Below are 13,186 nucleotides of genomic sequence, written 5' to 3'. Positions count from 1 at the left end.
TTGATTTGTGAGCTGCTGAGAAAAGGACATCCAACGGAATACAACCACCATAAAGACTGTCAATCACACATGTATTCCTGCTGAGAGAGAGAGGGTGATAGAGAAGAGAGAGAGGGAGGGAAAGAGACAGAGAAACAGATGAGAAGGTGGGGGGGGGGTTAAGGTAAGGATGGACACATACATACACATACAGACACACACATGCACACACGGGCACGCACACACAAACAGACACAGAAAGAGGAGAGATAGAGAGGTGGGATAGAGGAATCAATCTCACTACACCGCTCTTTGGACCTTGTGATAAAAACCCCTAAAAGAAAAAAAACAGATTGTTGTCCAGTAGCGGCAGCAACACTCAACCGCCTCAGTTCACCACAGATGGCACACCTCTCAAGGTTGTCAAGCGCTTTTGTTACCTTGGCAGTGTCCTGAACAGCGTCCTGACTCCAACCTGCCCGCCTGATGAGGACATCCAGCCCTGCATCAATCAAGCCTCGCTGCCTATTGGCAGACTGCACTCCGGGGTCTTTGGAAACAACAACCTGTGAAAGCAGCCGTTATGTGTCCCTCTACACTGGTGCTAGAGAGCCTGGACGCTGTGTCCTTCTCACGCCAAGACATCTGGAATACATGCCTCCAGAACATCCTTTAATATCACCTGTCAACAGCCTCTAGAAATCGAACACTACTATTGGATTGTATTGACTTGTGTATTTTATATTGTATTTTGAATTTGTCTGTTTCTTTGTACTGTTACGCACCCCAGTAAGGGGACGCAACACACGGCCACAGACAGGCTAGGTGAGGGTGCAGTGACACTAAAACCATGAAACGATTTGCAAAATAATAGTATTTATTTACAAAACACAGCAAAACAGAGAGCAAGGAGGACTACCAGTGGCACCAAATTAAATACAAAAGGAAATTAAATCCCACCCTCCCCTTTACAGGCGCGGACGCCCAAAAGTACAGGTGGTGGTGCTCACTCTAAGGCTGGTGTCTTTAACATCAGGTCACCTATGTGATGCGAAATGTAGACCGAGGGTATCTTCCTGTCCTCAATTGTCCCTGTGTGCGAAACAAAAGATTAATACAAAGAAAAGGAATCACCATAGGCTGGGTGACAAAGGAACAAATATACAAAGGGTTAAACAGAAATGTGCAATAACAAGGAACACCGAAAGATACAATGTGGTTCACTAAACAATAGCACAAAGTACCAGAGCCTTCACCAGCTCTACAAAATACCAGAGCCTTCACCAGCTCTACAAAATACCAGAACCTTCACCAGGGCCCTGTTCCTCGTACCTGGCTAACTGAGTTAGCCAGATCATTTTCAGGATGACTTGACTAAAGCCTGACCTGTCGGTTCCTCGAAGCGCGATTGTCTAAATCACTATGGCAACAGATCAAAAAGTTTGAACCTGCTCCAGCGCAGGGTTAAATTCAGTTAGCTGGATAACCTGCATGGCCACGCCCTCGCAAAGAAATGCCATCTCTTCCTGAAATAATCCTAACAGTCTCTAGAGAATTATGTTTTTGTGCTTCGTTTTTCTAGAGGGGGCTTTTGAAATGTAAAATGATAGACCTAACATTCTGACAATAAATCATATTCAGCCTATGGATGTACTTTGTCTAAATAATGCACGTCATAGTTATATGGATACGACGCTCACAATCGCGACAAACACTATGTGGTTATTTTAATAACGGAGCATTGCAAATGTGAATCCCGCAGGGATATTTTTAATGAATGAAACCTATCGGGCGTTTGGCTCTGATTCGTTTCATATTCTTCGCTGTGGATTTGCTTAACGGAGCGCCCGGATTGTGTTTCATTCAAGCATAAATTGAAGCGTGCGTGGATTGTGGATATGAATTATGAGGAATCAGAATCTGTGGATTGTTGAATTGTATCACTGTCACTCACACGTTATTGTGATATTGTAACTGGGTTTAAAATATATGAGGAGATGCGCTGTTTGACGGATTTGATGACGTGAGGTGACTTGATCAATTGAATGAGCCTTTGATGTTTTGATGAATGAATTTGAGAAAATGCATTTATCTGTTCAAGCACTGTTATCTGATGATGAACATGAGGTGTCACTGGTATAAAGCAAAGGTTAATCAATGCAATGCATGTATGGATGATGTCCGAAACAGATTAAAACCTGATTAATAGTGAAACTGTATTATAGCCTCCCTCCAAGCCTCTCTGACACGTTATTTCGGGGGTCACGCCTTGACAACTTTTGGAACCATGTATTTATATAGTACATGATACCTAAGCCGAGCGCATACAGTACAGATATCCTCATAATATAATTCGTATATCAATTAGATACTCTTTGGGCTTGTTTGTATCTACTTATTCTGAAAGAGTTGAACTAATTATTTTCGCTAGCAAGATCTCATTAGATTATTCATTCCATTAAGCCTACTGCCAGCAGGCACATTTAAATAAATATAATCTGATTGATTGGGGTAATAAGGGATTTAAAATTAGCCTATAGATTATGCATTTAATTTGTCGGCAAGGCTATTGAGCCGTGCTGTATTGTACCCATTCTGCAATCTGTTAATAAAGTTTTCAATCAATCAATCAATCAATGCCGTTAGAAAATCAGGATTTCTGCGATTGACACCTGCTGTCTTTTCAGGTGAGGGGGCTGCGCGCAATTATCCTGAGTATCAAGTCTGGTTCGAATGAACAAGACTGAATCAGCGTTCGAGGAACAGGGAAAGCCTGGATTCAAACATCGGGTTATTTGAATCTGGATAATGGGAGTTTTGATCGACTTACTTGAACCAGGTACGGGGAAAGAGCCACGGCTCTATAGCAAACAACAGAGAGAGGGAACTGACACAAAGACTGGGACATATGAAGGGGTGTGGAGCTTGATTGCTGACGAGCCGCTGTTGCTGGAGTGAGATGGTGATTGACCAGCTGCTGCTGGAACTGAGACAGGGAGACACCTGAGAATGGGGATATGTAGACACAAGAGGGAGACAAAAGACAACAATACATATACATAATACAATCTATATATACAAGGACAGAGTCCGTAACAGTACTGTGAAGAGCGTTGGTGCAACTTCGGTTGGTTTTAAATAAAGGTGACCTTAACCTTGAGAGAGACCTATATAATTTAATATTCATATGGCCGTTGGTTATGAACTAGTTAGAACCAGAAAATTGACAGTTATATATGGGAGACTAGAAAACGGAAGACACTAATTCAATCTGGCTAGGCCAACTGATGAAATCAAAGTTATCATTACCATGTGAACAGAAGCTCACTCAGAACAGGATCACCAAAGAGGACCTCCACTGTGGGGGGTCGAAACCAGTTGGTTAGGGTGTGAACAGGAACGGTCTGTCTTAAAATAATGTGATTAGCTCATAGAACTAATCACACACACATAGAAAGACACACACACAAATACACACCAACTCACACACACACACACACACACACACACACGCACGCACGCACCCGCACGCACGCACTCACACACACACACACACACACACACACACACACACACACACACACACACACACACACACACACACACACACACACACACACACACACACACAGATACATACAATACATTCACACGAATGAATAAAGGCCTCTGCATGCTACAGAAACTGCGAAGCAACTGCAACACAACATCGACAATGCAACAGTGTTGCAGACACTCTGCCTTTATGCTTCTGCAAAATCGACGCGCAGCCTATGCAACATTGTACCCCGGATGTAGCTAAGTTCCCTAGATAGATGAAACTTCCCTTCTCAACCAACCCATTGATAACAAGCAGAAAAAGAAGCATCATTTATACTTCCGGTCGGGGGGTTTCAAAATAAAAGAGCAACGTCTAAAAGCACCGTAACTACGTCTATTTTGTACATTATCTAACGTTAACACGAACCTAAACTAATCTAAAGTTAGTTTAGGTTCGTGTTAACGTTAGATAATGTACAAAATAAACGTATTTCCGGTGCTTTTAGATGTCACTCTTTTATTTTGAAATCCCCCGACCGGAAGTATTTGTGATGTATTCTGCTTGTGTAACTTCTGTGTTTGTTGTTGTCTATAGATCGTTGGTGAACAACTAACTTTAGGTTAGTTTTAATGTTAGCTAGCAGCAGGGATGGGCGCCTTTGTGCAAATGCAGGCAGCTACAGGCACTCGAGGTCGAGGAAGAGCTGCTGATTTTAATCGACAGGAGAGAGAGAGAGAGAGCTCGTCAAAGCCGTGTATATCACTGTGGCTGTGGTGCGGTCGTATAGGCACGAAAGTGCAGCTCGAACCTGTTGTATTAAATTAATTGATTGCTGTTTAACTTGTCCGTGTCCAGTCCTTTCGATTAACCCCACCGTTCATTGTAAACAATGATGCATGTAATTATATTAACGTTACTGTGTTGTTGTAGCTATGTTAATAAATTCTGAATGGCATTAACGTTAGTTGGGTATGATAGCATTGAATAGCATCAACGCTAGCTGGCTGGCTACAACAAATTATCACAAGCTGGCATCGTAAAATATCAACACCAGCCATGGGAACACTGTTTACTAAATTGTGGAGGCTTTTTATCGTCAAGGTACGATGATTTGAAGGCGTATGCTATGGAAGTCCCCTGTGGCTCACAGGCACTCGAGGATAGTATTCCTGCCTGCGGGACCAATATTATTCTATGACAGCCCCGCCCCCATTCACTAACCAACCAATCACTGCTACGCAACAACAACGCAAGGTTGTTCAGATTCGATTTTGGGGAGAGGTACGCAACATCCTCGCAACACACTCTACAACACCCTCTGCAACATGTTGCATTGAAGTCGCGCTGATGTTGTGTTGTAGTTGCGTTGCAGTTGCTGTAGCATGTAGAGGCCTTAGCACACACAGGCCAGACTGAGACACATTTCATATCAGGTGACACCCACACAAACTCACTATCTTTTGACCCACACGCCAAACCAGTTGACCAGCCAGTGAGGGCAGTGGGCAGGGCCAGACCAACTTGTGCATTGAAGGAAGGATTTAAACAACTTGTTTGGAACAGGAGGAGACAGAACGTGGCTGTCAGTTGGAGAGGAGGACCTGTCATTTAGCCATTTATACCTGAATAAACATCAGAAGGAGAGCTCTTGTCCATTTTCCTTGTTCCAGACTTCCACTTCATAACTAAAAATGTTTGGACAACAGAAACGTCTTGTGTGTTGAAAAGAAATGTCGAGAGAGAGAGAGAGAGAGAGAGAGAGAGAGAGAGTGAGAGAGAGAGAGAATACAGAGTGTGTTGATGTATGTTTGTGCTTGTGTATGTAATAATCTTTATTTGTTTGTGTGTGTACAGTATGTGTGTGTGTTTATGCTTGTTTGCAGGCTTGTACAAGTTATAATGTACTACAGTATGTCAAATCAATCCTATAAATGAACACAGTTACACACGCATACACATAACACAGAGTTATGACCGCTCTGTAGATAAAATAAGTAGATATTATACATACTATAAACTATGTGTGCAGGATGGTGTTTTTGTGTGTGTGTGTGTTCAGATGGTCATGCAGAAAAAGGAGAGGAGAGAAAGAGAACAGTGGGCAGAAAAGAGAGAACTGGAAGAAAATAATAGTAAACAGACAGAAGATAGTGGGAGGAGAGTAAGATAAGAGAGGTGGGGATGATTTAGCAACACAGACATACACACACACACACACACGCACACACACACACACACACACACACACACACACACACACACACACACACACACACACACACACACACACACACACACACACACACACACACACACACACACATGTTATGTTATTTTACCAATTTCTTTGACCAATTTCTTTTATCAGTTTTATTATTCTATGTTTCTCTATGTTATTTTATGTTTTAGTCTTGCCTATTTTTATATTCTTTCTTTCCTTTATTCTCGCTCGCTTTTAAGTTCCTTTAACTGTAGCTCTCTGAGAGTTGCCCCGCAACTGTAAAGTGCATTACAAATGAAATCTATTATTGTTATTATTACACTCACAAACACACAAAAACACCATCCTGCACACATAGTTTATAGTATGTATAATATCTACTTATTTTATCTACACACACACATACACATACACACACACATACAAACAGACATACACATTCACATACACATACACATACACACAAACACACACACATACTCGTTCAAAGAGATGAGTGCTGTCACCTATGAGCCCATACTGTGCCGTGCTGTACGCCCAGCGGGGGAGCCGACACGCTCAGATAGGATCCATCCCAGGTTTCATCTTGATGACAGGAAGTGTGGGCGGGATGAATGACACGGGCTGGGTTTGATTGACACACGGCCTCGGGGCAGAACAAGCCAAAGCATCATCCCTTCATCCTTCACCAACCACTCCTCCTCTCCCTCCATGGCACCTTTTCATCTAAAATCCCTCTCTTCTTTCATCAGATAATGAACTCTGCTCTCTCTCTCTCTCATCCATTTTTCTCTCTTTCATGTTTCTTCTTGTTATCCGACAGCATACCATTAACCACTCCATTTTCTTCTCCACTCTAACCCTCCCTCCACCTCTCCTCTTCCTCCCCCACCACTCTCCTAGCCCCCCTCTCGCTGTGCTCTCTCCCACAGGAGGGTCATGACCTCATCTTTCTGCATTCACGCTACCTTCATCATAATCATCATCGTCACTTGCTGAATCCTCCCCACTGAGCGGCCTTTCAATCACCGCGGAGAACGTAGCCGTGGCTCCATCACCAACCGCCAAGAACGTCAGCACCTTGGACAGCTCTACAATACAATGAGTTCAGCACCTTTATACAGCTCTACAATACAATGAGTTCAGCACCTTGGACAGCTCTACAATAATAATAATAATAATAATAAATCAAATGTATATAGCGCCTTTCATAGAACCCAAGGTCGCTTTACAATCAGGACAAAAAATAGGGCAAGGAAAGTAGGGGGGGAGGGGGAAGAGGGGATGAGGGAAAGTAGTAATACAATGAGTTCAGCACCTTGGACAGCTCTACAATACAATGAGTTCAGCACCTTGGACAGCTCTACAATACAATGAGTGCAGCACCTTGGACAGCTCTACAATACAATGAGTTCAGCACCTTGGACAGCTCTACAATACAATGCGTTCAGCACCTTGGACAGCTCTATAATACAATGAGTTCAGCACCTTGGACAGCTCTCCAATACAAGAATGTCAGCACCTTGGACAGCTCTACAATACAAGAACGTCAGCACCTTGGACAGCTCTACAATACAAGAACGTCAGCACCTTGGACAGCTCTACAATACAATGAGTTCAGCATCTTGGACAGCTCTACAATACAAGAACGTCAGCACCTTGGACAGCTCTACAATACAAGTACGTCAGCACCTTGGACAGCTCTACAATACAATGAGTTCAGCACCTTGGACAGCTCTACAACACAATGAGCTCTGCTCACGTTGCCTCAACAACCAGAACCTGCAGATTCTTCCTGAGTCTAACGTGGGAAGGATCCGCTCCTTTTTCACAAAAGAAGCCACCCAACAAACTGTTCACGTCATACATTTTGATATTCACACTCCAGGCCTCCAGGATGAATGGAAGTCACTCAGGAGCCTGACAGCCAGAGAGGCCTGGCGGCGAGACGGACGCTATCAGCTCACATGTAGGTGGAGGTACAGTAGATGAGATACGCCTGTAACATATTCTACCAAAGTGAAATGTCTCTTTAAGTGTGTGTGTGTGTGTGTGTGTGTGTGTGTGTGTGTGTGTGTGTGTGTGTGTGTGTGTGTGTGTGTGTGTGTGTGTGTGTGTGTGTGTGTGTGTGTGTGTGTGTGTGTGTGTGTGTGTGTGTGTGTGTGTGTGTGTGTGTGTGTGTGTGCGTGTGTGTGTGCGTGTGTGTGTGTGTGTGTGTGTGTGTGTGTGTGTGGAAGGAGGAGTTACACAAACATTATGCACGCACTGACATGAACACATACATGCAAATACACACATACTGTATACACACACACATGAGAACATACACAAACATACATATAAGCGTGTGCACAAACTCAAACACAAACACAAACACACAGACACTAAAATGGGATCCAGCACTACCACAGTCTTGTACTCTCTGCTGTCTCTGTTGTAGTAGTTGTAACACAGTGAGACATTACTGCTGAAAAGTAAACACAGCAGGGAGTCCAGCGGCACACGTCTTCTCTCAACTCCGGCATGATGCCACTCTTGTTGTTTTCTTTACTGTGGCTCTTTCTCCTCCCTGGGAGCAAGAAGACAAAACAGTTTCAACTCAAGCTGAACTTAATGTTCCTTTGAGAGGCTTCAAAGTTACCAAGAAGAACAGTGTCACTCTAAATCAATAAAACCCTAGATCAATAATATGCTAGATGGTTCATGTATTGATTATGTGCTGACTCTGAGGTGAAGGAGGTCTGCCTTGACTGTTATATTTGTTTGTCCCATCCCTGTTTAAAGTTGGTCACATTATGCAAACCACTAAACCACGTACTTTTTTTCAGTTGTGGACTATAGTGATGTAATTTATAGACATTCTGCTGCTTCCACTCTTACGCCACTATTACTCTGCCCTCGCATTCATTACGGGTAGCAGGTATGACACCCACCATATTATCCTGTCAGACAGCTCTATAATACAATGAGTTCAGCACCTTGGACAGCTCTATTATACAATGAGTTCAGCACCTTGGACAGCTCTATAATATAAGGAGTTCAGCACCTTGAACAGCTCTGTAATCCAAGGAGTTCATGACAGATATAATACAAAGAGTTCAGCCCAATGGACAGCTCTATAATACAAAGAGTTTAGTCTCTTGGACAGCTATATAATACAAGGAGTTCAGCACCTTGGACAGCTCTGTAATCCAAGGAATTCAGCACCTTGGACAGCTCTATAATACAAGGAGTGCAGCACCTTGGACAGCTCTACAATACAAGGAGTTCAGCACCTTGAACAGTTCTGTAATCCAAGGAGTTCACAACCTTGGACAGCTCTATAATACAAGGAGTTCAGCACCTTGGACAGCTCTATAATACAAGGAGTTCAGCACCTTGGACAGCTCTGTAATCCAAGGTGTTCAGCACCTTGGACAGCTCTATAATACAAGGAGTTCAGCACCTTGGACAGCTTTGTAATCCAAGGAGTTCAGAACAGCTATATAATGCAAGGGGTTCAGAACATTGGGCAGCTCTAGTATACAAGGATATAATATACTGTTCCTCTCCATGGTGGACATTTCTAAAATATATGGAGAACAGTTCAATTCAAGAATAGTTATAATATGATATAAATAATACTCAAAATACAGTGGTTGACACGGTATAATTTGAATAAACGTATTTGATTGGTTTGTGGTGCTGGTGCATCCTTAACTCAAGTTTCAAGTTTCTTTATTAGTTATCATACAGAAGTACAGAATACTTTTATACAAAATGCTTCTTTCATTACCTGCTCAGGTGTAGCTTTTAAATTCTAATGTCTGTCTATGTCCAGATATGTAGGGTTTATCTTTCCAAGGACAGATACAACCACAATGACACATTGCAAGCAACTGTCCGTTGTGTTATATCAGCATGTTGTGTTAGCTACTTTTCAACACCCGTCCTTGGAGCAGACAGGTACACCTATACAATACGGTACATGGGGGGGTTAGGTGCCCTTGCACAGGGGCACGTCAGCAGCATTGGCACTGCCGGTACCAGTAATTGAACCAGCAACGCTTTCATCACTAGGCCGACAGTGGATCAGGAGGTAGGTCGGAAGGTTCCCGGTTTCGATTCCCGCTCCTCCCGGGCAGCGTGTCGAAGTGTCCTTGAGCAAGACACTTAACCCCTAACTGCTCCCAATGAGCAGGTTGGCAGCTTGCATGGTTGCCTCTGCCATCGGTGTGTGAATGGGTGAGTGAATGGGTGAATGTTGAGGAACAAGAATTGTACAGCGTTTTGCATAAAAGCGCTATATGAATGCAGCCAGTTACCATTTACTGGGCTGCCTCCCTACCCAACCTGCCGCGCCAGGGATGAGGATAATCTCTGCACTGATGAAAGGCCTGTAAAATGACGTTGATTTGTATTGCATAAATCAGCAGTTAACGGAACGTAAACCAATCCCGGTCACCCTCTTTATCTGGGAACGCCCAAACCCAACTTCGGTCACGCCCCATCTTGCGCGGCATTCTGGATCTTTCCTCACAGCCCCACCAGATTTTCACGTCGAAAGGTAGGTGATATGAAATCATACTTATTTTAGAGTATATATATCAAATTTCATGAGTATTCATCTATATTTAGTCATCTAAAGACTACTAGATGTGAACGTTTGTACCACTGCAACGTTATAATTGTTCGAATGTGTTCGGGGCGACGCTGATTTCCAAGTAAAAGTAGCTTCCTGTTCCTTAAACACGAACTCCCACTCGCCCCAAGATGAAGTCAGATTGTTTGGTTATGTTGCTAGCATATATAGCCAGTGTTTTGTCCGACGAAATGTGTTGTACATTTGTAATCTTAATAAGAGATCTAAGTTTGTCTGAACGAGTGATGAACTGAGGTTGCGCGAAAATAATCGAAGGGAGAACAATAATTTTCGCGGGGAAAATAATGAACTGGTTTTCTCTCTCTCTCTCTCTCTCTCTCTCAATCTCTGTATAAAAAAACATCTGAAGCAGTGACAAAGTCCAGAGACAGCACAGCAGACACGGTAGGTTTGTGTGTGCTTGTTTGTTTCTCTACAGGTGAATGGAGGTGTGTGTGTGTGTGTGTGAGGCTGCCATGCTGAACTGGGTGAAGGTAAGGTTGTGTGAATGAATGAATGAATGAAAACTTTATTTAACAGATTGCAGAATGGGTACAATACAGTACGGCTCAATACATACAATTGTTAAGGGGATGCAGACCTGAGAAAGACGTTTGTCTTGTTTCCATCAGGGTCCCCCATTTTGTGTGTGTGTTTGCATGTCTGGTAATATTTCAGCATAATCATTTTGGTTTCATGCTCATTCATATTCAAGTTCATTAACAAAAGGCAAGATGTTCTTGATACCTTCCATTGTTCTGCATCTTTTCATCAGAATTTCACTCATATCCAACAAACCATAGCAATAAACTAAATTCATCATTGAGGTCAACAACCTCCTTATCCATATTCAAAAAAACAATTCAAATCTAATTTAATTTCATCATAAATCACTCACATAAGTTCCCTCCTAGCACTGTTTTTTTTAAATAATGTGCTAAATAAATCAAATAAAATAAACTCGTCAGTCGTACAATAATAATAAAGTTCATATTATTTTACTTTCTTGTTTAAAATATTTTTGTGTGTTTGCAGAGCATGCCTAATATCCGGCAAATGCGGAAGAGGGAGAGGAAGGTGCGTCTGTGGACCCAGGAGGCCATGGATCAGGCCATTGCAGAGGTCAGAGCAGGCAGGTGGAGTGCGACTGTAACTGAGTGTAACTGACAGAGCCACAGAACAACTGCGTCTTCATTTGATCTAGTCTTGTCGATGAATTAGGTATATTGTTAGTAAGTTAGCCATGTAATAAGCGGGATAATGTATAGCTTTACTCGATCATTGTCGCAAAATAATTGACCTTCACTGACGTTTAAAACACCTCAGCGCTGCGCCTCGGTATTTTAAACTCCGTGTCGGTCAATTATTTTGCGACAATGACCTCGTAGCTATACATTATCCCTTACTTATTATTGGACCTTGGTATATTGTAATCAAGCAGCGTCATAATAATAAATTTCTTTTTAACTGCAGGTCACACCACCAAGAGGCAGAAGCTGGGGATCTGGCGGTGTGGCCGGTGTAAAAAGGCGAACCCCCCTGTGGACTCTGAGGGTTTGGTGTCGTGGGTCCAGTGTGACAACTGTCACAAATGGTTCCACACCATGTGTGTCCAGTGGGAGGAGGAGGAGGACGAAGATGCTAGTTTCTGGTGTTACTGGTGTTTGGATGAATGAGTGTATGAATGAGTGAGCGAATGAAAAAATTTATAAATATGTATGGTGTGCTGTAAATAGTTATTGTTCTAAGTTATGTTTATTGTATTTTTTATATAATGTTTATAAAATTTTATGAAGTGCTGGCTGTTGTGTTAAATTTGTCATATTTTTGTTGAAAACACATGTACTCACAAATGTTAATGTGACAAGTGATTGTGATTAATATTTTGTTTGTTAGACAAATAAAATGGGGATGTTGTTTGCTCCTGAGATGAGATGGTAGACAAACGACACTACCTTCCAGCTGACAGTAGATGGCAGCATTGATTTTAAAGGATGAAAACAGGTTCAAACAAAAGAACTCCATTTTCCAAGACCTTTTTTCACAGTTCACAGGTCAGCAGGTCGGTAAAAGTTGATGAAAATGCGATCTGAACACAGGAGCGTTAAACTATGAATGCGCCCTCACGTCACCTCAGTACAGTGACCGTGAATGGCCACCTAATTATCATAATTAAAGTGCATCATTAGCATTATGTTTGTTGTCTAAAGGGAACTAAAATGGTAAAATTTAAGTTTTTAAATGATATCCGCATATATAGGACAAATAAAACAGCGTTGTTTTGTAAAAAACTCCAATGAAAACGGCGCAAGGTACGTAATATTCGCTATTGTTATGCAAATGTGATAGAATCCTATAAAAAGGTGGACGCACTTGGGCACTGTGACGTTACATAACGGTTTTCTTTTCTCTGAGGACTTGCCTTCCTTGGTTCTTTTGACATTTGTCATATATTGTTCTAAGTTTCTTTGACTCAGATCCAACCAGGAACGATGATGTGTCATGATCTGGGACATCTGCTGCCAGGCCATGGACTGCCTCTCTCTTTCTCCCCTGCTCTGTCATGCATGGACATCCATCCCCCTCTCTCGTTGTCTCAGTGTCTCGCTCTCTGTTCTCTGTCTGTTCTCTCTTGTTCTCTTGCACTCCTGCTCCCCCCCTCTATATCTCTCTCTCTCTCTCTCTCTCTCTCTCTCTCTCTCTCTCTCTCTCTCTCTCTCTCTCTCTCTCTCTCTCTCTCTCTCTCTCTCTCTCTCTCTCTATTTATGTTCACAGTTCTTGCCTAGTTTACTTCTCATGTTCGTCTGTTTGGTCTTCGCCTTTC

General features: G+C 42.5%; 1 long non-coding RNA gene across 1 annotated transcript; it reads left to right on the top strand.

The window, feature by feature from the left end:
* Positions 1 to 10,261: 10,261 nt before the first annotated feature.
* Positions 10,262 to 11,505, top strand: LOC311230833. The gene is made up of 3 exons (XR_014619834.1): positions 10,262 to 10,287; positions 10,733 to 10,767; positions 11,398 to 11,505. It is a non-coding gene; the product is annotated as an uncharacterized lncRNA (long non-coding RNA).
* The last annotated feature ends 1,681 nt before the right edge of the window (positions 11,506 to 13,186 follow it).

This window comes from Notolepis coatsorum, assembly GCF_963971535.1.
Source record: "Notolepis coatsorum genome assembly, chromosome: 1".
NCBI lineage: Eukaryota > Metazoa > Chordata > Actinopteri > Aulopiformes > Paralepididae > Notolepis > Notolepis coatsorum.
Note: the sequence above shows the minus strand (reverse complement) of the source record. Positions and strands in the feature narration are given on the sequence as shown.